The sequence below is a fragment of the Protomyctophum parallelum genome, assembly GCF_964188405.1.
Source record: "Protomyctophum parallelum genome assembly, chromosome: 5".
Classification (NCBI taxonomy): Eukaryota; Metazoa; Chordata; class Actinopteri; order Myctophiformes; family Myctophidae; genus Protomyctophum; species Protomyctophum parallelum.
In genome coordinates, this window is record NC_139702.1 from 9,636,615 (window position 1) to 9,660,970 (window position 24,356).

At 45.5% G+C, this 24,356-nt stretch overlaps 1 protein-coding gene across 1 annotated transcript in view; it reads left to right on the forward strand.

Annotated features, from left to right (window-relative positions):
* LOC310859231 (uncharacterized protein) overlaps positions 1-24,356 on the forward strand; it is a gene marked incomplete at its 3' end in the record, with an annotated part of 129,853 nt that overhangs the window by 49,281 nt on the left and 56,216 nt on the right. The window contains exon 2 of the mRNA XM_083765633.1: positions 14,893-14,973. The remainder of the gene's footprint in view (positions 1-14,892; positions 14,974-24,356) is intronic.

Consider the following 24,356-nt stretch of genomic DNA (forward strand, 5'->3'; position numbering starts at 1 on the left):
GGTCAAGCCTGCAGATGAATGTGTTTGTTCATAGTTCCTGGTCTAATGAAGACGGATGCCTTTTTGAGCTGCCTAGTCTTATCTAGTTTCTTATGCATTCTAGAGTGAAAGCGATTTGAAGAGGGACCTGAAATCATCCTACGACTGGCTCAAAGCTGAGCCCTTTTTAAATGCTTGGATTGATGGGAGTGAAAGGCCCAAAGTAAATGAGAATACAGATCATCCTAGCCTGTGTCACTTTCAGTGCAGCCACCAGCGACATCGGTAGAGGTGTGAGGAATGTGGAAATCATCTTCCCGTCCCCTCCCTCCCGTTGACCCCACACACCCAGTCTTTTTTTTATATTAGTTACAACTTCCCCTTGGTCCTTTGGTAACCGGAGAGCCGGGCCGCCCATCCCCATTCATTGTCTCCCTGTGTGGGTGAAATGTGAGTAGGTGTGCAGCCCGGAGGAAGGCCCGCCACCGTTGGCCCGTTACTGCTGCAAAGTGTGCCATAACTGGGATTGTCACGTCTCGGCTGCTCGGTGTGAAAAGGCTCCTGAACTTGGAGCTGGAAAGGAGGGTGTGGAGAAGGTGGAGTCGGCGAGGAAATGAGGCTGCATTCCAGTACTCATTTATGAGTGTCTAAACTTTCTCTCTCCCCTGACTGAGCAGAGAAAGTCCTACCTTATCTAGAACCCGACCAATGCCAGAGTTTTGGCTCCAATCAAGATTCTGGAGAGTCTTGAACTTTTTAACCGATATTTAGTTAAAAACATAATTAAGTTAATAAAAATAAATTGCATCATTTTAAAATCAATGTGAAAATTGATTCCAATTTTCCTTTGTGTTTAAAAAATAGCCGATCTTCATTGCGATGCGTTTTAAGCTTGTACCTGTAGATATATTTTTTTAAATGTAAGAAATCAAAAGGTTAAAATTCAAATTCAATGTTGCACAATTGCAGTCGTAAAAAAAAGTAAAAAAAAAAGGCAGAAGCAAATTAACAGAAAGTTCTTGAACAACCGACCACGATATCCCCTCAGTTCCCAGCGATTTCCATAGGATATTAAAACACCATTATAGAAAGATGATTACTTTTTAATTTGTTACTAGTCGGATGAATGCCACCCCCCCCAACCTGTCACTCTTCAGTCAGCATACTGTGCATACAACTGAATGATGCTTACATAACTCCTTACCCCTTGGCATTCCCAGGTGCCAGACTGCGGTTTTTGAGTCACTGGGGAAAGATATTGACTTCGGCTCTCCCATGGACCGCAGAGCTCGGTATCCATTAACACGTCGACAAAACTACAGAGTCAGTGCGTCACCTCCCAGGCCTGCGTCTCATGTGACCAGACAAGGCTTCTTTTATTATTAATTTGCAGGAGACTTGTTACCTTTTTTTCCCCTTTCTTCCCCGTAGCTTGGAACGGCTTTTTTGGCAAGCGACGCGTGTGTGAGAACATGTCTGCTCCAGTAAAACTGGGCTTCAAAGTTCACACACTTGCCCGAGTGCTGCGAGTGTTTGAGTGAACTGCTTGTGTTGTAACTCCACTCCAGTGTTGTAACTCCACTCCAGTGTTTGAGGGAACTGCTTGTGTTGTAACTCCACTCCAGGCAGACTGTTTTGAAATAACAGCATACGATCAAAGTGCTATCCTGGTCAAAGGGAGGTTAGGTAAATGAAACATGGTCGAGGCTTGTTATGGGAACCCCAAGCCAGTCTAGAAAAATAATACAGCTTCTGCTTACAGTAATAGTAGCTGTAATAATAATAATAATCTTAATTTGGATTCTGCCTTTAAAAAAATGTTTGCAAGGTGTTGTACTAACAGTCAAATATAAGGAGACATAATTACAATTTAAAATGGCGCCTATGAACCAAGTAACCAACTACCACCTGTTAAACTCCAGGCTAAAGCTGAAGAATAGTATGTATAAATCAAGATAACATTGCTACATTTTCCCCCAAAACGGGTCCTTAAAGTAGCCTTGCCGAGCCATGAGGCCCATAGGGCAGGAGCCTATCTCTTTGGTATGCCCAGGCCGGGGATCGAAGTCGAACCCCGACCTCCCAGTCTCAGGGCGGACACTCTAACCACAAGGCCACTGACTGGTCCTTAGTAACAACGGTTTATTTTTTTCTTTTGATGCTGCAATTCCGGACTTATTTTAATTAATAAAACATGATTTGAACCTGTCTGTGAGTGTAATATTGAAGAGTATGTTATTGTCAATCCAGTAGAACTAGTATTATCTGCAGTGGTTGGAGGTTGTCTTTCTGCTAGACACTGTACTGGTGTTGTTGGTTAGTATTAGTACAGTCAGTGGTTCTCAACCTTTTCAGGCCGTGACCTTAGAGTATAAATATAATAGACGTCACCGAGAGGAAACCCTGAGTCGAAACGGACATAGTGGCCGAAAGTGGCATTGCAGCTAGAGCCAGCACTATGCATTGTGCACGTTCACGTCATGGCCGATGACACGTGAACGCTATGTTTCATACGTGAACGCGCGCAATGATAGTCAACGGCCAGCGCGTTCAGGATTTGGCCCAATCCATCCCAGAATGCACTCTGTTCCTACCCGGAAGGGAGGAGAAATCCGGTGACGTCTCTTAAAACTCACTCGGTGCCACAGGACGCCTTTGGACGCCTCCCCCTTATTATATACTCTAAGGCCGTGACCTCCAAAATAATCTGATATTTGCACTGGGGGCTTGTCAGGGCTTGTCAGGGCTTGTCACATCTGTAATTAAAGTGTTCTATATGATGACAGCTTTACATAGTGAACAGGATTAGGAAAGCTACCATCAAACAGGGCTGACAAGCACTTGGGATGTAGGAGTTGAGCAAGGCATTACATTTTGTTTGATTTGGCTTCCACAGATACATTGGAAAAATAGCCAAGCTCACAACTCCTGTCAGTGTGATTTCCCCACCCCCCCTCTTTCTAATATTATTTGACAATTGGGCCAATTAATGTTTCACTCGTTTTTTTAATATAGTTTGTTGATTACTTTTGATGCATTTTTTTTGTGATATTAAAACCCATTTTGGGCGGGAACCCCTTTTGGTTTTGGCATTATGTTATGCTTTAGCTATTGAAAAATAGCAGATCTACAAGCTCATAGCGCGCCACCGAGTGGCACGCTACGAGCTTCTGCTATTTTTGAAAAATCGAAGCACGACTGACATAGAAACATAGCTTTTTCAGAAAACTGTCAGGATGTAGAAGACATTTTTTTAATCTGATCTCAGGTCAGAATGGGTTAAAAATGTCTTTAATTATCACTTGACCGTCATCTGGGGACCTCCCTGGGTCCTACAGGTTAAGAACCGCTGGTGTAGGACACCCACTGCTTGACCATACCCTGGACAAATGGCCCCGCCTGCAGCTAGCTCCCCTGGCCAAGCAGGGATTCCCTCTTAGGCTAGATGTTTTAGTTCTCGCGTGGGAGACGAGTGTAAGCCGACAGCTTTCTGTCGGAAGAGGACAGAAAACTTAAGGATTGTAGCTTTAATAATGTTATTGGGGGAAACTCCATCTGTTGCCCAGCACAGCAATATGTCTAAGGTAGCCCCCTAACCCCGATCCTGCCTCGTCTTTGTTTGTTGCTTTGGCAGGAATCCTATTTGTTCCTGTATGGGGATGTTGGTTTGTAAGAGAGCCCCCCTGGGGAGTTTGACTCCACAGCCGTACGTGCCGTGCATAATCATCAACACTTACTGTAGTTTTTCCCTGCTCTTTGGCACAGAAACGTTGGGCTAATGATGCTGCGCTTTACACTAGGCCAGGTGGTCTCATTCAGAATCTGAGTGATGATTTGTGTATTAAAATAAAACTCCTGAGTGTACACGCATGGGTATTACCAAATGGGTTCATCTAGACCAGGGTTGGGCAACTTTGACGATGGAGAGGGCCACTATATTTCCACACTCACTCCAGAGGGCCATATATTATTGTCGTAGCAAAAATAGCCGATCTACAAGCTCAAAACGCGTCGCGCTGCGACACGTTTTGAGCTTGTAGACCGGCTATTTTTGCTATATGAATATTTATTTTTTCTATTTTTGAGTTTGAATCCTGAAAATTTTCATTCTTATGTAATTTCAAATGCCTTTAATTATACTTGTGTTGAAGCAATGAGCTACTAATTTAGACTGAAGTATAATTACAGCGGGTCATGTTTGCATGTTGTGGAATTGTAAATAGCTGAAACCAATATTATAATCAGTATTCTGACAATAACATGAGGGCCACATTAAGTGAAGTTGGGGGGCCGCATGTGGCCCCCGGGCCGCCAGTTGCCCACCCCTGATCTAGACTCTCAGATTTAGAAATGGGTGAAAAAGCAGCTGGTGGGTTTTACAGTGTTGCATCCAAGGGGCTTAAAGTTCTCAGTCCTGGGGACTGATTTCAGTCCTGAGGATCTCATAGGGGTCATTTAATGAGCTCAGTGCAGATTTGCAAAAACACATTTTCAGTCTTGGGATTGTTTTTGGCTTTAAGCCCTGCACACTGCGATGTCAGTCAAGAGTGTAATTGGGGACATTCCTGGTGTTGTTGATCCTCGTCCTTTTGAACATGAACACATTTGTCTGGCGAGTTACGTCTCCTGATATTGACACCTTGTCTGGATAGGCTGAGCGCTGTAATTAATTGATGGATGGAAACTGGCATTCCAGCAAGAGGACATGGGATTGGCCAAAGAGCAAACGGCGCTAATCCAGCGGCCAATCCCATCTGATCAAGACTAATGTGGCAACAGGAAGGAATGCACTCTCTCTCTGCTGTGACTCTTGTACACAGCAGGAGTCTCTGGGAAACTTTCTAGTTCTGTTCCTAGAAAGCTCTCGGTTTGGGCCCCCCTCACCCTGACATGGGAGTCGGGAGCTTTCTTTCGTAACCTGGGCTGGCAGGCCCGTCGCATACAGAGAAAGAGAAAGAGGAGAGATGGAAAAGAATATCAGGATTTGTAACGCATTTCTTCCAGTGTGCTCCACTGAATGTGACCGAACCACCACCACAGACTATCAGTACTGTTGTTGTGGTAGGAGACGTAGGGGTCAAATATTTGTCACACACCAAGACGGAGCAGAAGTGTTTGCAGTATAACCAATTTAGGCCTGATGTTGACATTTATAAAATGTCTTCTAAATCCTGACAGTTTTCTGTCAGGATTTGACAGTTTTCTGTCAGGATTTGCGCCACATTTTCACGATTTGTCAAAAATAGCAGACCTACAAGCGGTGGCGCGCTATGAGAATAACTAGACCAATCTGTCTAGTTATTCTCCATCTCAGACCCCTAGGTCCTTGGTCTGATGTCTCATTCTGGGTCAACGGGGGGTCCGCGACCCCTAGGTCTGAGGTCTCATTCTTGAGGCTATGCACAGGCATGCTCCTCCTTCATGCCATCACTTTCTGCAATGATGTAATGACAGTGCTTTTATTATCTCTCTTCTTCCCATTGCCCCAAAGCCTTTTCATGCTTTTCAACCCCAAAGCAATGCCAGCACATGCCCCAGACAGACTAGAGAGATAGTGAGGTAGATGGGTAGAGATCAGTGATGGACACACCTTTCTATTCATGGTTGGAACGACGGATGACTTTATACTAGATGTTGCTTCTCACAATCAAAAGGACTTGGATTTAACCCATTTAGGCCTTACCTCAAAATTAAAAAAATAATCTTCTAAATCCTCCAGTTTTCTGAAATAAATATTTTCACGGCGCGTGAAAATGAGCTTGTAGATCTGCTATTTTCCAATAGCTAAATTATAACATAATGTTTAAAATACCAAAAGGGGTTCCCGCCCAAAATGGGAATGGTATAATAATATGTCAACATTTGAATGACTTTTTTTTGTTGGTATTCAGACAGCCAGAAATGAGTAAAACGCCCCCAACATTTTTTTGAACGTCGCATACATAGGTAGGTGAACGTCACATACATAGGTAGGTGAACGTCACATACATAGGTAGGTGAACGTCACATACATAGGTAGGTGAACGTCACATACATAGGTAGGTGAACGTCACATACATAGGTAGGTGAACGTCACATACATAGGTAGGTGAACGTCACATACATAGGTAGGTGAACGTCACATACATAGGTAGGTGAACGTCACATACATAGGTAGGTGAACGTCACATACATAGGTAGGTGAACGTCACATACATAGGTAGGTGAACGTCACATACATAGGTAGGTGAACGTCACATACATATATAGGTGAACGTCACATACATAGATAGGTGAACGTCACATACATAGGTAGGTGAACGTCACATACATAGGTAGGTGAACGTCACATACATAGGTAGGTGAACGTCACATACATAGGTAGGTGAACGTCACATACATAGGTAGGTGAACGTCGCATACATAGGTAGGTGAACGTCGCATACATAGGTAGGTGAACGTCACATACATAGGTAGGTGAACGTCACATACATAGGTAGGTGAACGTCACATACATAGGTAGGTGAACGTCACATACATAGGTAGGTGAACGTCACATACATAGGTAGGGGAACGTCGCATACATAGGTAGGTGAACGTCGCATACATAGGTAGGTGAACGTCGCATACATAGGTAGGTGAACGTCGCATACATAGGTAGGTGAACGTCACATACATAGGTAGGTGAACGTCACATACATAGGTAGGTGAACGTCACATACATAGGTAGGTGAACGTCGCATACATAGGTAGGTGAACGTCACATACATAGGTAGGTGAACATCACATACATAGGTGAACGTCACGGACATTGCTGTTCCTTGAGTGGTTGCACCACTCAAAAATACTGACTAACCAATCAGGAAGTAGACAGGCATATCGACCAATGACAAAGATTCTAGGAAAATCTTTGAATGCAGATTGTGGCCCCTAGATGTGCCACAGAAATTTTACTCATTGCTAGCTGTCTGAATACAAAAAATCACACCAGTGTGAACCGAGTGGTGCAACTCCCGTCTATTGGTTCTCTGTATCATTCCAATTTGTATCGTTCCAATTTCTTCTCTGTATCGTTCCACTTTCTTCTCTGTATCGTTCCAATTTCTTCTCTGTATCGTTCCAATTTCTTCTCTGTACTCTGGTGCCCCCTACTGGTATAAATAAGTAACATACTCGTGCTCACTTATACATACATACATACATACAGGTACCTACCTAGGTACACGGACGTTGCTGGATGTAGGAGTGGTTGCACCACTCAAAAAAAGGGAAAAAAAGGTCATTAAAGTTTTGACAAATTATTGCTTATAGCAGCTTTAAGCCTTTAAGTGTATTCTCGAAAACAAATCTACCTCAACAGAGCAAATCATTCTTCATCTACTTCATCCACAACATCTTGCTTCTACTTTTAGAGCACAGATTTCCTTGGTGAGGAACAACAATCCATAATGTAGGCATTCAGTGATTTCAGTCACACTCAGTGTGGAGCAAAGTGAAAATCAACAAGCATTGAATCATTTATGGGCAGCCTCTGTGAGGGAGCGTGTTGTTTGAAGAAACGCAGACCACTCTGAACTATGTTTGCCTGAGTTTGTCATTTGCCATTACGTTTTTTGTTTTGTTTTATTGTTCTTTTCCCCCTCGTGAAAGCCAAGTAGGATGTGCTCGGTCCCCATGGATGACACTTCTCCCTAATGGGACGGTTTGGATGTGAGGCAGTGCAGGGTGAAGACCTTGGAGTATATATTAATGGAGACCATGAGGCCAAATGGTCATAGTGGCCAAACTTGGTATTGCAGCTCGGGGCCAGCGCTGTTCCGTTGACTATCATTGTCATCATCACTATCATCATCGTTCACGTTATTGGGCAATGACGCGTGAACGCTGTTTCATACGTGAACGCTGTTTCATTCGTGAACGCTGTTTCATACGTGAACGCTGTTTCATACGTGAACGCTGTTTCATACGTGAACGCTGTTTCATACGTGAACGCTGTTTCATACGTGAACGCTGTTTCATACGTGAACGCTGTTTCATACGTGAACGCTGTTTCATACGTGAACGCTGTTTCATACGTGAACGCTGTTTCATACGTGAACGCTGTTTCATACGTGAATGCGTGCAATGATAGTCAACGGCCAGCGCGTTCACGATTTGGCCCAATCCATCCCAGAATGCACTCTGTTCCTATACCCGGAAGGAGGAGTGAAATCGCCTCATGCGCTTTTGAGCAACTTAATGCAAGTGGATGGGAGGAGAAATCCGGTGCCGTCTCTATTAATACTGTATATACTCTAAGGTGAAGACACACGAGATAAAAGACTAAACATTTCAGGCCAAGACCCAAAAGAGAGATTCGATGTTTTAGATTGCTTCACTTCATAGACTTGTTTGACAGGGATTCATGATCATTTTCAGACATTTAACCACTTGTCTTAAGTCTTAACCCATCAATGCTTGGTAAACCTGAACTCTGGACTTTTCTTTTCCCTTTACACCAAAAATAGCAGCTCTATGAGACACCTCTGCTATTTATGGCTAAAGTTCTCCTCAGAATAGGGATGCTCGTTTTCAAGTGCTTAATGTCAAAACGTTATCACACAAAGACTTAAACGAATCTGTGCCAGAACGAGAGAACCTCGTGAATAGCCATTGTATCCAACTGTGCCATTCACGAGATTACGAGATTTGATTAATAAGCATTAATTCAGCATTAAAAATAATATTTTTGATTATTTTGTTTTACTCTGCATGGTAGAAACCGATCCGACGCGCATGCGGCAGCCAGCACGCATAACCGACCTCTTTCTCCTCAAAATGAGAAACTGTGATCTTTGGGACCTTATAAAACCCTTGATCGCGCTAAGAAGGTTAATCCATGGCGCGTTGATGATACACACCCTAGAATGAGGATTTGGTTCAGATATGGAGGGCTGTTACTTCCGGGTCGGCCTGGTAGTGGTCTCTTCTCCTGCATTTTTCGCGCATTACACTAGCACTAGCCTCACGATCCCGCCTATAGTAACCTGGGGGAATGTGTTAATGGCCCCCTGTAGTAATTCTGAGGACCCCCTAGGGGTCCCGCTTAGAGGCCTAGGGGTCCCGCCTAGGGGTCCCGCTTAGAGGCCTAGGGGTCCCGCCTAGGGGTCCCGCTTAGAGGCCTAGGGGTCCCACCTAGAGGTCTCTAGGGGTCCCGCATCCCCTGTTGAAGACCATTGGTCTAGCTAGCGGGATGACAGGGTTATACACATGTGCTTTCCTTAAACCACTTCTGCACTGCATGTGAATTCCTGAGTGTTTAATGACGGCATACTTCCTGAGTGTTGATAGCAACACGGTCTCCTCTGTTGAGTGTACAGCGCAGAGTAACTGTAGTCACCTCATTGCACTTAATGTCTGATTTATACTTGGTCGCGTATCGCGTCGCATACTGAAAATAGCAGAATGCTCACAATGCATCACATTGCGACGCACTGGGGCCTTAAATAACTGCTACAGTGTTTTCAATGCATGTTGATACCAGTGCGCACCTAAGTATACATCAGGTCTGCGTTGATATAAGTGGCTAAGGCTCCAGCTGAACATCATGTTTGTGTCTGCTTGTCTTTAGGTCAAATGATTTGTGTTGAAACTTCTGTTTTGAGTCCTGACTCGTTACGTCACCCTTCCCAGAGCATTGGGTAATGTCCTACTTAAGAAAAGAACAGCTTTCATTTGATACTCTCTCGACTCTGAGGTGAATCCTTGTTGCATTAAACGTGCGATTAACAACAGCGTTGCCATTTTGTTGTACGTCGCGGGTAGTGAAGATGTTCCCATCGGCCTGGAATCTCTCAACGTTATTTGGAAACATCCCCCCGGCTGCTTAAAGCTACCACATTACATAATGATGAGAGAGGCACTCTGCAACTCCTGTCCTCCATTATATTTCAAATAAAGACCATATGCCTCCGCATCGTAAATCAGGAGCTCCTCGCTCCGTCTCGTCTGCCCCTCTCTGTCTCACGGTGATCCGATGTAGAACAGCTGGATGGGCCGCTGCGCTGCTGCGGTGTCTTCATTTCCCAGGACTCCTCTCTCTCTCTCTCTCTCTCTGGCTGCATCCATAGCTCTGCTGTTTACATCAGCTCAGCAAATCCCAGCTCCCCTTGGCACAAACCAACCAAATCCCAGCTCCCCTTGGCACAAACCAACCAAATCCCAGCTCCCCCTTGGCACAAACCAACCGGTGCCTCAGGACTGATGAACTCCCTGGTGGGCCTAATTGTTTTCCTCCCTATAGTCCCTATAGGCAGCTGCTCGGAACCAAAGCAACAGTCTGACCCTTGCTTCACCACACCACTGCTTTATCACCTGCTTTTTAGCCATGCCTCCGTCTAAAGCTTTTTTTAACACATTTAGGGCAGGCCTGACGTCAAAATAAAAAAAAACGTTCGCTCTGAAAGAATATATATATTCAAAGATTTGTGCCGCATTTTAACGACTTTTCAAAAATAGCAGACCTACAAGCTCGTAGCGCGACACTCGGTGGCGCACTATGAGCTTGTAGATCTGCTATTTTTCAATAGCTAAAGTAGAACAGAATGCTATAAACACCAAAAGGGGTTCCCGCCCAAAATGGGTTAATGTCGTAAAGTTACGTAAAGTTATATTCCTGCCTTTAATAAGCAAATATTTTGCCTTCAAATGTAAAATGCACTTTTGTTGTTTTCCTAAAATTCACCTTTTCTCTGTGTTTCGGACCAGAAACACTCAAACCAACTAGCTAAATATTAGACCACCGACATTCAAACCAACAAGCTAGACCGGCAGTAATCAAACCGCAGGCACAACACCAGAGATAACTCCAATGAGACATTCCCACGAACTGCCATAACTACCACAAATTGTGTTTTAATCCCGTCTGTGTTGGATTCTGTGGGAAGTTCCCCGTATTCCTCAATGGGTGGTAGTGAGGAGGCGCATCCAGTGAAAGCCACAATTACACTCGATGTAAATTTGATGTAAGGCGTTCGGCCATAGGTGGGATTAACATTTAAAACACATAGGATTTAAAGTTCAAACTTGCACAAACTCTCCAGATCGCTAGTTAACATTTGGGGCAACTGCGTAAGCAACTTATGTTTTGCATTTGTACATGTTCAGAGAAATACAGACTTTACTGGTGAAAGTCCATGGTGCCCTGACAGATGGTCCCTAATTCCCTAAGACTCGGAGATATAAAAATGTCAAAATCGATAAAAATACATCTGATAGTCTTGATCTATGGCTATAGCTCCTGTATAGCCTTTGTAGCAGTTACAAACGTCATATATGTATCTTTGTATCTTCACGTCGCTGACTTATATTTAAATCAAATGGTATAGCCTCTATCTTTGTAGCTGCTAGTGTGAACGCAGCATTAAACATGAGTTTGGTAGGGAATGCAGGGGCCTTTGGTCTTTGCTTCATCCTTGGTGTTTCTCACACCCCGTGGATCCACTACAGCCCCTGTTTAAGGGATGCGACTTTGAAATCATGAGCCACCTACGCTGCACTGATCCCCCTCGATACGTCTTTGACTGGTGAGATATGTAGGGCAGTGACTCATATACTGAAGCGTGTTTGACGCACATAGTGTTGTTGCCATGTAATTTAATTGTCTAACTTCGAGAATAAAACCTTCCAAATGGAATGAGCTGCCATCTGAAGCACTCTCTCACACACTCGCAACATTCATACAATTGCCAGTGAATCCTTGGGAATAAATGGAAAATGCTTTGGTGTTTGTAGTCGGCTGTTGAAATCGGAAACGTAGGGGAGAGGATAATTGGGCATCATTCTTTGTAAGTGAAATGGACGGGGAGAGTGTGTGTGTGGCAATGGATGACACTGAAATTGAGCTATTGGAAAAGAAAATATTGCTACTATTCAGGACTTCCTGCATGATTTGAGAATTTGAGAAGAAATAATGGAAAGAAATGAATGTTTAAGAAATAATGAAAATAGCAGATGTATACCTGTTGCGAGCTTGAATGTATTTCCAATATTAAATAAGACTCAAGTGGTTCATTCATAATGCATTTATTTTTCTTTATTGTTTAGCTTTTGGGTCTTGAGCTGAAAGGTTTAATGTGAACTTCCGGGTCATGCGTCACTTTGGAGTAGCAGATCTCACCATGATTCCACTGGTGTCTCTCTCTGTATTCCTGGCGCTTCCTTCCCATGTGTGTCTCCATCCAGGTCTGCTTTGGACATCATGTTGTGTCTCCATCCATGTCTGCTTTGGACATCATGTTTTATTTGTGCTCCGTGGGCTCTGGGCTCTACGTACACCCTGTCCTTGGTCTTCTTGTACGTTGCTTTTATGGTGATGCCTCTCTGAGTCTAGCAGACATGATGCTGTTGGCACCTCTGTGGGAAAACTGCTGCGTGTTCTGTGTGGGTTTCAAGGGATAACCATTTGAGATCCCAGCACACAAACAAGCACATGGTCACACCATATGCAACACACGCACGCTCACACACACACACGTGCAATCGTGCACACGCACGCACGCGCCTCCATGTGCACAGAACAGCTGTTAGCCTAAGCCTATATTGTTTATATTGTATGAGAGTTTTATGCTGCATTCACATGGAATCAGGCAAGCGATAGACGGCAAAATAAAAAATAATATTTGTGTACATTTTAAAACTGTGGTCACATTGGTGACTATAATCTAGCATTCTAACTGATCTTGAGACCTACAAAAACGAGGTCAACTAGTAGATTTACTAGTCGACTAGTTGAATAGTCGACTAGTTGCTCAAAGCCCTAGCACGTGCACGGAACGAGCACGAGCGTGGCAATTTCACGAGACCACGCCCACGTACATACGCTTGTGTTGTACAGAAACAAACGCAGGTCTCATTGAAAATGAACTATAGGCAGTAGGCACGTTAAATCACTGCCCGTTTACTTTGAACCCATTCTGAACGGGAACCCATTTTGGTGTCGGCATCATGTTATGCTTTAGCTATTGAAAAATAGCAGATCTACAAGCTCATAGCGCGCCACCGAGTGGCGAGCTACGAGCTTGTAGGTCTGCTATTTTTGAAAAATCGACGAAGAACGACTGACATTTTTAGAATCTGATCTCAGGTCAGAATGGGTTAATCAGACCAGTGTGTGTCCAGTGGAAACCTCGTATGAATCTGATCTCAGGTCAGAATGGGTTAAAGGACCTTAAAAATAATCAGACAACTTCTTTACTGTGCTGCAGTAGCGAAACTAAGAAAGGTTTGCTTTGGACGAATCTCTTCTCTGACGGTGGAGGATGCGGATGGTGCAGACTGCAGAACGCCACAGCGGGCGGCAGAGCTATTATTTTCCCGTCTGTGTCTCAGTCCCTGTCGTGTTCTTCTGTCTCGCTCCTGTGTGGCCCCTCCTTTCCTCTGTCTCGCTCCTGTGTGGCCCCTCCTTTCCTCTGTCTCGCTCCTGTGTGGCCCCTCCTTTCCTCTGTCTCGCTCCCGTGTGGCCCCTCCTTTCCTCTGTCTCGCTCCTGTGTGGCCCCTCCTTTCCTCTGTCTCGCTCCTGTGTGGCCCCTCCTTTCCTCTGTCTCGCTCCTGTGTGGCCCCTCCTTTCCTCTGTCTCGCTCCTGTGTGGCCCCTCCTTTCCTCTGTCTCGCTCCTGTGTGGCCCCTCCTTTCCTCTGTCTCGCTCCTGTGTGGCCCCTCCTTTCCTCTGTCTCGCTCCTGTGTGGCCCCTCCTTTCCTCTGTCTCGCTCCTGTGTGGCCCCTCCTTTCCTCTGTCTCGGTCCTGTGTGGCCCCACCTTTCCTCTGTCTCGCTCCTGTGTGGCCCCTCCTTTCCTCTGTCTCGCTCCTGTGTGGCTCCTCCTTTCCTCTGTCTCGCTCCTGTGTGGCCCCTCCTTTCCTCTGTCTCGCTCCTGTGTGGCCCCACCTTTCCTCTGTCTCGCTCCTGTGTGGCCCCTCCTTTCCTCTGTCTCGCTCCTGTGTGGCCCCTCCTTTCCTCTGTCTCGCTCCTGTGTGGCCCCTCCTTTCCTCTGTCTCGCTCCTGTGTGGCCCCTCCTTTCTTCTGTCTCGCTCCCGTGTGGCCCCTCCTTTCCTCTGTCTCGCTCCTGTGTGGCCCCTCCTTTCCTCTGTCTCGCTCCTGTGTGGCCCCTCCTTTCCTCTGTCTCGCTCCTGTGTGGCCCCTCCTTTCCTCTGTCTCGCTCCTGTGTGGCCCCTCCTTTCTTCTGTCTCGCTCCCGTGTGGCCCCTCCTTTCCTCTGTCTCGCTCCTGTGTGGCCCCTCCTTTCCTCTGTCTCGCTCCTGTGTGGCCCCTCCTTTCTTCTGTCTCGGTCCTGTGTGGCCCCTCCTTTCCTCTGTCTCGCTCCTGTGTGGCCCCTCCTTTCTTCTGTCTCGCTCCTGTGTGGCCCCTCCTTTCTTCTGTCTCGGTCCTGTGTGGCCCCTCCTTTCCTCTGTCTCGCTCCTGTGTGGCCCCTCCTTTCTTCTGTCTCGCTCCTGTGTGGCCCCTCCTTTCCTCTGTCTCGCTCCTGTGTGGCCCCTCCTTTCTTCTGTCTCGCTCCTGTGTGGCCCCTCCTTTCTTCTGTCTCGCTCCTGTGTGGCCCCTCCTTTCCTCTGTCTCGCTCCTGTGTGGCCCCTCCTTTCCTCTGTCTCGGTCCTGTGTGGCCCCTCCTTTCCTCTGTCTCGCTCCTGTGTGGCCCCTCCTTTCCTCTGTCTCGCTCCTGTGTGGCCCCTCCTTTCTTCTGTCTCGCTCCTGTGTGGCCCCTCCTTTCCTCTGTCTCGCTCCTGTGTGGCCCCTCCTTTCCTCTGTCTCGGTCCTGTGTGGCCCCACCATGGAGGCCATGTTTGCTCTGTGATGATGACCTGAGATTGCTTAACAAGTTACAACACACATACTGTATGTACTGAGTACTGACGGCTCTCTCTCTGTCTCTGTGTGTTTGTCCAGGAAGACTCTGCCCTTTAACGTTAAAGGGCCTGGACTGGACAAGACCCCAGTGTGGCCTGACAGAGAGACGGACAGAGAATCGTAAGTAAACTGGCACCCCTTAAAATGCACAGGAGCCCTTATTGGAAAGAAATTGGCCACTTCCTCACTTCCTTCAGTTTTTTTTGTCATGTCATGTCATGTTGCTAAAGGACCACTTCATCACTTTTCTTTTTTTTTTATGTTTTTTTTATACAGTAGGCTGACAGGAAATGGGGAGAGAGATGGGGGGGGGGGGGTGACGTGCAGTAAAGGCCGTTGGGATCGGGAGTCAAACCCGCGGCACACTGCCAGACTGGATTACCAGCCAAGGTGCCTGGACCGCTGAGCCACGGCCCAGGCCAACACTTCATCACTTTTCAACTTATCTTCATATTATTGGTCCTCAGTCCTCATCATGTTCATGATAAAATACAAAAAAGAATCTACTCAGTCTGTGTCTCATGGGAGGCCTGTTACAGTTCAGAAACCCGTCCACCAGTGACATCATTTTTCTTTTTTCTTTTTTTTTAAACATGATTTAAGAAAAAATATATATATATTTAGATTTTTATTATTGTGAAAACGATGGCTTCCATTATTGCATTGCAACCTTTCAGGAAATCAAAGCCTGCTGTTTCTATTAGCTTGGATTCCCCATCGATGATGTCACTGGCCGGGTTTCTGAACTGTAACAGCCCTCCCATGAGACAGACGGAGTAGGAAAAAAATCAGACCTGTCTGAAGTGAGTGGTGCAACAGCGCATCTTGTTGGTACCCTAAACATAGGGACATACAGACATAGGAATGGACATAGGGACATTGCTGTTTCCTTGGAGTGGTTGCACCACTCAAAAATAGTGATATTTTATCATGAACGTGGTGAAGTGGTCATGGAAAACACTGCTACACAAGGGTCTCAAAGTGGGGTCGAGGGACCCCGTGGTTCCTTGACAGCGTTCCAAATGGCCACTTACGGGTGTGTAACTCTGAGAGTGTACAAATTACGGGTCCGTTTGGTTCCATTTGTACACTCGGAGATATGGGGGGGGTCCTTGAAATTAAAAAAGTTTGAGAACCACTGCTACACGAAATGCAACACAGCCTTCTTTAGAATCATTGGTAACAGCTTTGTGGCTGCTGTGCATGCCATGCATAGTGTGTCATAGTGGATATGGACTCCTTTGAGGCCCAATTAAGTGTGTTGTGTGTGTGGTACTAGTAGCTTGTTTGCAGTGCGTAGTGTGTACCTGCTCCATATCTTAACACTGAAGTTGTCACTCTCTCTCTGGTAGTGTAGGTGGGAGAAAGTATGTAATTAATGGTTATGGTTTTCTGCGGTTGACAAAAGGAGCGTCCTATTGGCTTCCATAGCTGGCGCCCAACTGTTTCTGTGTGCCAGCTATCGGACCAGAGTACACTCATTTAATAGAGCATAGCAATTTAATATATTGCATAGTATTTGGCTTTTTTCTTATTTTTTTTATCGACCTTGGAATCTACTGAATTGTAGTTGCTCTGGTGATGGGCGTTCAAAGCTAGTAGTTCTGGTGATGAGCGTTCAAAGCTAACCATTGTTGTCTATGCAACAATAACAGATATACAAGCTCTTGCATATATTGGGGGTCTCCCTGGCACAAACTTATTTCAGTTGGGGGTCCGCAGCCAAATGGATGTCATTGTGGGGGTCCTTGGCATAAACCGTCTCAGGTCTTAATGCGTTAATGTAATACATTATTATTAAGTAAATCATACTTGTATAACTCAGGCTTTAGGGAGATTTTGCCTAGGCTAGCCTGTTGGTGTTTGCGACTAGCATCCTGGCCTTCCATATTTCTTATTAATGCTGCTTTCTCCCCATCTGTTTGTGGGTGCATACTGTAGATGATATTGACATGATCTTTTAATGCATAACAGATAACACCCATCTCGGTGTAGAAAGAGTTTTAATGACAGTTTCAGATGGCCCTCTTCTCCATCGTTTTTGGATACCATTTTGGCTGGGTCTGGTTGGCCTGTCAAATACTTTCTCCATAAAAGTTTGAGTGTAGCACAGTCAGTGGTAGAAATGGCACCTAGGCAGAAATCATGCATTTCCCTTGGGGATTCCAAGAACTACGTTTCATGTCATAAAATATTTAATGCCAGAGAAGATGCTGTAAATCTCATGGAAAACGGTTTGCATACATCCGAACAGCACAGGGCCTAGTCTACACAAGACTTCTTTCCTGACAGAAAAGTGAAAAATGCTCCCAGACATCCCGCTATGAGGGAGAGGAAAAACGGGAGTCCCGGCCAAGAACGTTGTCTGCTGGGACAAACGGCTCGCCTTGGCCGCGGGTCTAATCCATTTGGAGAAGCGTTTATTGTACCTGAGCCACCGTTTGAGGAAGTCCAGGCCGTGTGTGTGTTTTGTCTACTGTGATGAAAGAGAGAGGATGTTCCAGAGAGCAAAAGAGGAGCCAGACAGACATGGGCCTGACGGGATGTGCGCCAAAATCCCACCTTCTGTCTTAACCCATTCTGATCTGAGATCAGATTCTAAAAGTGTCTTCTACGTCCTGACAGTTTTCTGAAAAAAGCTATGTTTCTATGTCAGTCGTTCTTCGATTTTTCAAAAATTGCAGACCTACAAGCTCGTAGTTCTGCCATTTTTCAATAGCTAAATTATAACATGTTTAAAACACAAAGGGGTCCCGCCCAAAATGGGTTAAGCAGCTGGCAACATCTCAATCACGCCTGATTTATACTTAGCTACGGTGTCGAGCACCGAAAATAGCCGATCTCCAAGCTCACAACGTGTCACTGCACAACACGCTGTGAGCTTGTAGGTCGGCTATTTTCTGTTCGAGACATGATGCAACCGAGTACCGAGTCAGGCTTCAACTGTTCCACTGGACCACAGAGACGCAATGCGAGTGGAGTTGTTTGGTAGTTGCTGCAAAAGGGGAGTTGGATGCTTAATAACTCTTTGCTATGGCCTGCCTGTTCAGCCGTGAGAGTGAGAGTGCGTGGGTGGCTGGAAGAAGGAAATGAAAGCTCTGAGAGGGAGAGTACTTCACTAATGAGGACTTATGAGGAGGAGTGGTTGCTTAGCACCTCAATCTACAGGTACTTCTCAGCTTCTGGGTTTGAAGCTGATGATGCTATAGATTTCTTTTTTTTGTATAGATCAGATGGTGAATATTATACCCGGCGGGCGGCCACAGTCAGGCATGTGTGACTGTTCTGGGAAATGAATACTCAGATGGTTCGGCTGATAGGGTTCAGAGTTTGAATGTTTCATCCTGTGCAGTTGGTGTTATGCTTATGGCATAGTCATGTCCCAGAACATAGTCATGTCCCAGAACATAGTCATGTCCAAGAACATAGTCATGTCCCAGAACATAGTCATGTCCCAGAACATAGTCATGTCCAAGAACATAGTCATGTCCCAGAACATAGTCATGTCCCAGAACATAGTCATGTCCCAGAACATAGTCATGTCCAAGAACATAGTCATGTCCCAGAACATAGTCATGTCCCAGAACATAGTCATGTCCCAGAACATAGTCATGTCCCAGAACATAGTCATGTCCCAGAACATTCTCAGCATTACCAGGTCTTCTGCCAGCTGATTTGTTTTTAATTAAGGGTGCAGCAGTTAATCTAATGTGTTCACATTAGTTTCAAATAATTAAAATAATAAAATTAACACTTTCAGCACTATTCTAATACATTTTCCTGTGAGGTCTGTTGGCAAGGAGCTGGAGGTTCCCGGTTCAATCCCCTTATCAGCCCCACCGTGTGTCCTTGAGCAGGACACTGAACCCGCCCACCTGATCGCTCGCTCGCTGCACCCCGCCGTGGATGAGAGAGAGTGATATATGCCAGACAGGAATATAAATGTTAAGCGTGTGTGACTGTATCTTCTGTGCGCTGCACGTTCTCAGCGAGTGGATTCCTTCCTCGAAGACCACAGTGCGACTGCAAGTTTTATGAATTATTCATCTCGGAGGCACGTGCGGGTGAATTAAAGGTAAAGTGATCGCGGCCCGGCGGCATTTCCCCGCTCTGCTCTGCTCGGCAGCAACTGCATTTTTAAAGTGTGGCCCGTTGGCGCACTCAAATGTCAACCTGTTAATATTACCCCCCTCCCTCACCTCATCTAAACCTGCTACTCTGCTCCCTCTGACCGGATAAAGGTCTTGGCGGGGAAATTTGATCCGGGGACTTTAAATAATTCAAGCTATTGGTTTTTGGGGACTCGGGTTTTCTTCCCCAGCGTCTCAGACCTCAGAGTGTTTGATATTCCTGGTCCGATGTCGTCAGAACTGTAGAACTGCCAGTGTGTAGGGCCATCACCATCATGACATTTTAGATGACGGTTAATTGCTGCTTAAATAACTTTGATTAAGAATTTAATTGCGTTTTTTCTGTCATTGAACATTTGGAACATTATGAATTAGAATTACATTTATGTTTGGCTTGGAGCTTGTGGATCTGCTATACTTGTGACGCTCTAGTACGATCAAGTAGGGTATCATCTTCGAAGAAATACGAAAAGTTAAAATTCGGGGGGTTTCCCGCTCCGACAGCGCCAATATGCTAGAATATATTTCCCATCCTTGACAGTAAATGACTCTTCATGTGACCACCGCACTCTGACTGTAGGGAATGGTATGTAACGGTAGTGGGTCGCACACACCAAGACTTCAATATATTTATTGCATTTTTGAACAGGGACAAACGTTTCGGCTATCCAGCCTTATCATCAGTGATGAAGGCTGGATATCCGAAACGTTTGTCGGTCCATCCTTGACAGTCACACATGGGACGCCGTCTAGGACGGTGCCCTTGTCTTGTGAGCAATGATTCAATGCTATTGACAAACAGTTAATTACGCTCTTCAAGAGCATTGTTAAGACACCATTGTCTTTCTAATGGTTTGGGACAGCGTCGGCAATAAAAAGCCTTTTCCCCTGCAGCAGAACTATCTGTGCCGGGGCCGGACAGAAGGACGTTACTCATCACTAGTTCATTACTTGGCGACTGTATTCAGCTGTGTTCAGTGTGTTGATGCTGTAGGTAGGGTCAGGGGGAGGAGGTCATCTCCTTGTGCCTAGATGAGGTCAGCTGTGTTCAGTGTGGTGTTGGTGCTGTAGGTAGGGTCAGGGGGAGGAGGTCATCTCCTTGTGCCTAGATGAGGTCAGCTGTGTTCAGTGTGTTGGTGCTGTAGGTAGGGTCAGGGGGAGGAGGTCATCTCCTTGTGTCTAGATGAGGTCAGCTGTGTTCAGTGTGGTGTTGGTGCTGTAGGTAGGGTCAGGGGGAGGAGGTCATCTCCTTGTGCCTAGATGAGGTCAGCTGTGTTCAGTGTGGTGTTGGTGCTGTAGGTAGGGTCAGGGGGAGGAGGTCATCTCCTTGTGCCTAGATGAGGTCAGCTGTGTTCAGTGTGGTGTTGGTGCTGTAGGTAGGGTCAGGGGGAGGAGGTCATCTCCTTGTGCCTAGATGAGGTCAGCTGTGTTCAGTGTGGTGTTGGTGCTGTAGGTAGGGTCAGGGGGAGGAGGTCATCTCCTTGTGCCTAGATGAGGTCAGCTGTGTTCAGTGTGGTGTTGGTGCTGTAGGTAGGGTCAGGGGGAGGAGGTCATCTCCTTGTGCCCAGATGAGGTTGACCTTCCTGGCCTGGCCTGGAGTCTAGCCCAGCGAGGCTGTGGTTGTGGGACAGAGACCTGGTCAACGATATGCTACATGGATTATCATTTTATGTTGTGATTATTTGATTATTTGACGCCCGTCATTGTCAGCAAGGTCTATATTTCAGTCATGGGCTTTGTATATTTAACTTGTTATTCATATGACTTACCGTATAGTTATAATGCACTGTTCAGCGGTTTTTGTTTGCAAAGGCTAAAAGGCAAACGAATACCGGAAATGAAATGTTTCAGTGCTCTTTACTTACTTTACTTTATTTGGTTATTTGGACGGGACGCTGCATGTTAACCCATTCTGAATGGGAACCCCTTTTGGTGTTTTAACTAAGCATTATGTTATACTTTAGCTATTGAAAAATAGCAGATCTACAAGTTCATAGCGTGCCACCGAGTGGCGCGCTACGAGCTTGTAGGTCTGCTATTTTTGAAAAATCGTGAAAATGCGGCACAAATAGTTTGGATATATATTCTTTCAGAAGACTTTTTTATTCTGACGTCGTACTGTACTGTACTGTACTGTACTGTACTGTACTGTACTGTACTGTACTGTACTGTACTGTACTGTACTGTACTGTACTGTACTGTAATTATGATCACTGTGCTCGGCTTGTTTATACTAGAATTGTGTCATGAAATGAACGGCAAAATACATTCTGTTAACTGCACTTACTAGTCTTATGATCGCTATGCCAATTTATCTTTCTCTTTCATTAAAGTTTTATTTATTCTCGAAATTACACTGAGTAATCGGCGTAATCAGGAGGGGGAGGGAGAGGGGGAGGTGGGGAGAGAAAGGGGGAGAAGGAGGGAGAGAGAGAGAGAGAGGGGGGAGAGGGAGGAGAAGCTTGATTCTCTTTTAATAAATCTCATATTCCCGCCTGGGAATAAAACAAACCCACAGACACCACACATGGCCGTCCCTCCGGCGTTACACCAGGTGTCGGTGGGTGTATGACGGAGGTCTGCGTGCTTGTGCACGTTCCACTTCTCTCTCTCTCTCTCACCAGGGGAAGGAGAGGGAAAAGAAGGTTCATGCAGAGTGAAGGATACTTTCCAGCGATGCCATGACTGAGGCTGCATGTGTGCCACAGAGCTCTCTCCTCTGCTGAGCCCACTGCTGTCACGTCCCACAAAGGGGGTTTTAACCCATTCTGACCTGAGATCAGATTAAAAAAATGTCTATTACATCCTGACAGTTTCATTATTAACCCATTCTGACCTGAGATCAGATTAAAAAAATGTCAGTCGTTCTTCGATTTTTCAAAAAATAGCAGACCTACAAGCTCGTAGCGCGCCACTCGGTGGCGCGCTATGAGCTTGTAGATCTGCTATTTTTCAATAGCTAAAGCATAATATGATGCCAACACCAAAATTCACCCGTTCAGAATGGGTTAAGTGGGAAGGGGGGGGGGGGGGGGTGGGGTAAACAAAAAAAGAAAAAAAAAGAATGCCCGGGAAGCACAGGCAAGCTTCTCAGAAGTTCTGAGATTTAGCCATCCTCCTCCGTGTCACTCCCGTAATCAGTCCCCCAGCTCTCTCACCCACTCATCCCCTGTAAATAATTCAGAGCCTCCTTCCAGCCTGCAGTACAGTGAGAGAATGGGGAGCACAGCACACACACACACACACACACACACACACACACACACACACACACACACACACACACACACACACACACACACACACACACAAACAGATAATAGAGCTGCTGAATGATGCACATTTCTAAAGTCCCCGCCGCTTTAAGCGTCTCGGACTGCGGTGCTGCTGCTGGAGTCATGCTATACTGTACCGTACGGTCAGCTTCCATTCTCCGTTCAGAAGGAAAGGCCTTGCCTCGTGGCCAACCGCGTTGCGGAACTTGTAAGGGTTTCTTTCCATCTACTGAATTAGCACGGCATGATGAACCATTCAGGGTAGTCTCTGGGGGAGAGACCAGAGAAGGGGAAGCGAAGCATGTTCTACTGTAGCCACTTAACCCATTTTGGGTGGGAACCTCTTTTGATGTTAGCATCATGTCATGCTTTAGCTATTTAAAAATAGCAGATCTACAAGCTCATAGCGCGCCACCGAGTGGCGCGCTACGAGCTTGTAGGTCTGCTATTTTTGAAAAATCGAAGAACGACTGCCATAGAAACATAGCTTTTTCAGAAAACTGTCATTTTCAAACAGACATGTTTAGAATCTGATCTCGGGTCAAAATGGGTTAAACTCTTACATGCTTAGTTGACCGGGGAGGGGACTCCCAGGACTGTAACACCAAATACCCTTAAACCATTAAGGTTCTCATAGTGGGGTGAAAATAGCAGATCTGCAAGCTCACAATGTGTCACCGCGATGCATAGCTGCGAGTTTGTAGATCCGAGTTGGTTTGTTGTGTTCCCCAGAATAGGGCCGGCTGGGCCCGCTATAGGATTCATACATGTGGTGAAGGGAACCATCAAACGTTCTGTGGCCTTCCTCCTCCCCGAGCTACTGAAGCCAATCCACCCAAAACATCACTCAGGGAATAACCGCTGATCATCTGCACCTGGAGAGAACGCTTTCATCATACCAAAATGAACGGAGGCGATATATCAAAGTGTCTTAATTGTCGCTTGTATTTTCGAGAGGCAGCTTTGGGAACACAAACAATATGACACATGGCTGGTAAAGATGGTGGTGATGATGGCGTGACTCCCATGCTGTGATGTTGTTACCGCCCTGAATGTCAGCGCTACTGCTCCAGTCTCTACAGTGCTGGGTTCATCAGTACAGTTAATATTTTCGGATTGTTGGACCTATAACATAAAAAAAAAAAAAATGTGTCATACATTTCAGAAATTCAATTTCAATTCAATTCAAAGGGCTTTATTGGCATGAGAAAACATACGTTTACATTGCCAAAGCAGAAAGAACAATACAACAATACAGCAATACAATCAAAACAAAAATTATGTACTTTGTCAGAATCTTCAGATCAACTTCTATGTACCAAGATCACTCGATGCAGGTATAGTGCAGGAATATACACAATGATTAGTCTTTACGGTGGTTGTGTTCCATTTGATATCCTTCTCCTATCACAGCAACTCACAAATCTTGCTGCTGTGTTTGCACATTGTTGTACTTCGCCCAGCAGATATGGGAGTTTTTTGTCATTAGTCATGTTTTCAAAATCTCTGTGTGTGGTTGTAATCTGTGGGAAGTATGTGTCTCTGATGTCTTGGTACAATGGACAGATGGTTAGGAAGTGTAGCTCGGTTTCCACTTCATTTAGTGTGCAGTGGGTGCATAGTCTGTATGAAATTCACATGCTGTGTTAGTGCAGCATTGTCCTGAAGTGCCCGAAACAAATATACCACTTTAACCAAATGAATGAATGAACCCCAGTATCCATGATTGTGGGCATCTCATAATAGGCGAACAATCGCCGTAAAAAGCAGCTGTACATGCTCACTATTTCTTTGCGAATAGATTTGGTTTAGAGGGAAACACTGAATAGACCAACTTAAGTGTTGGACCCCAGGAGGAGGAGGGGCGGACTCTGGTCAACAAAGTATAGGGTTTAAAGTGGTTAATATTCATAGTCCAAAAGTTACCCATATCACCATATCTTCCAGTTTTCTCTAAACTCTTTCTATAAATAGTGTGCCTCGTTGTACAGTAGCCTCTTTCTTTTTTTCTTTTTTTTTAAGATATGTTTTTGCGGCTTACACCTTTTATTGATTTTTGAAGGGACAGACAGTAGGCTGACAGGAAACGGGAGAGAGA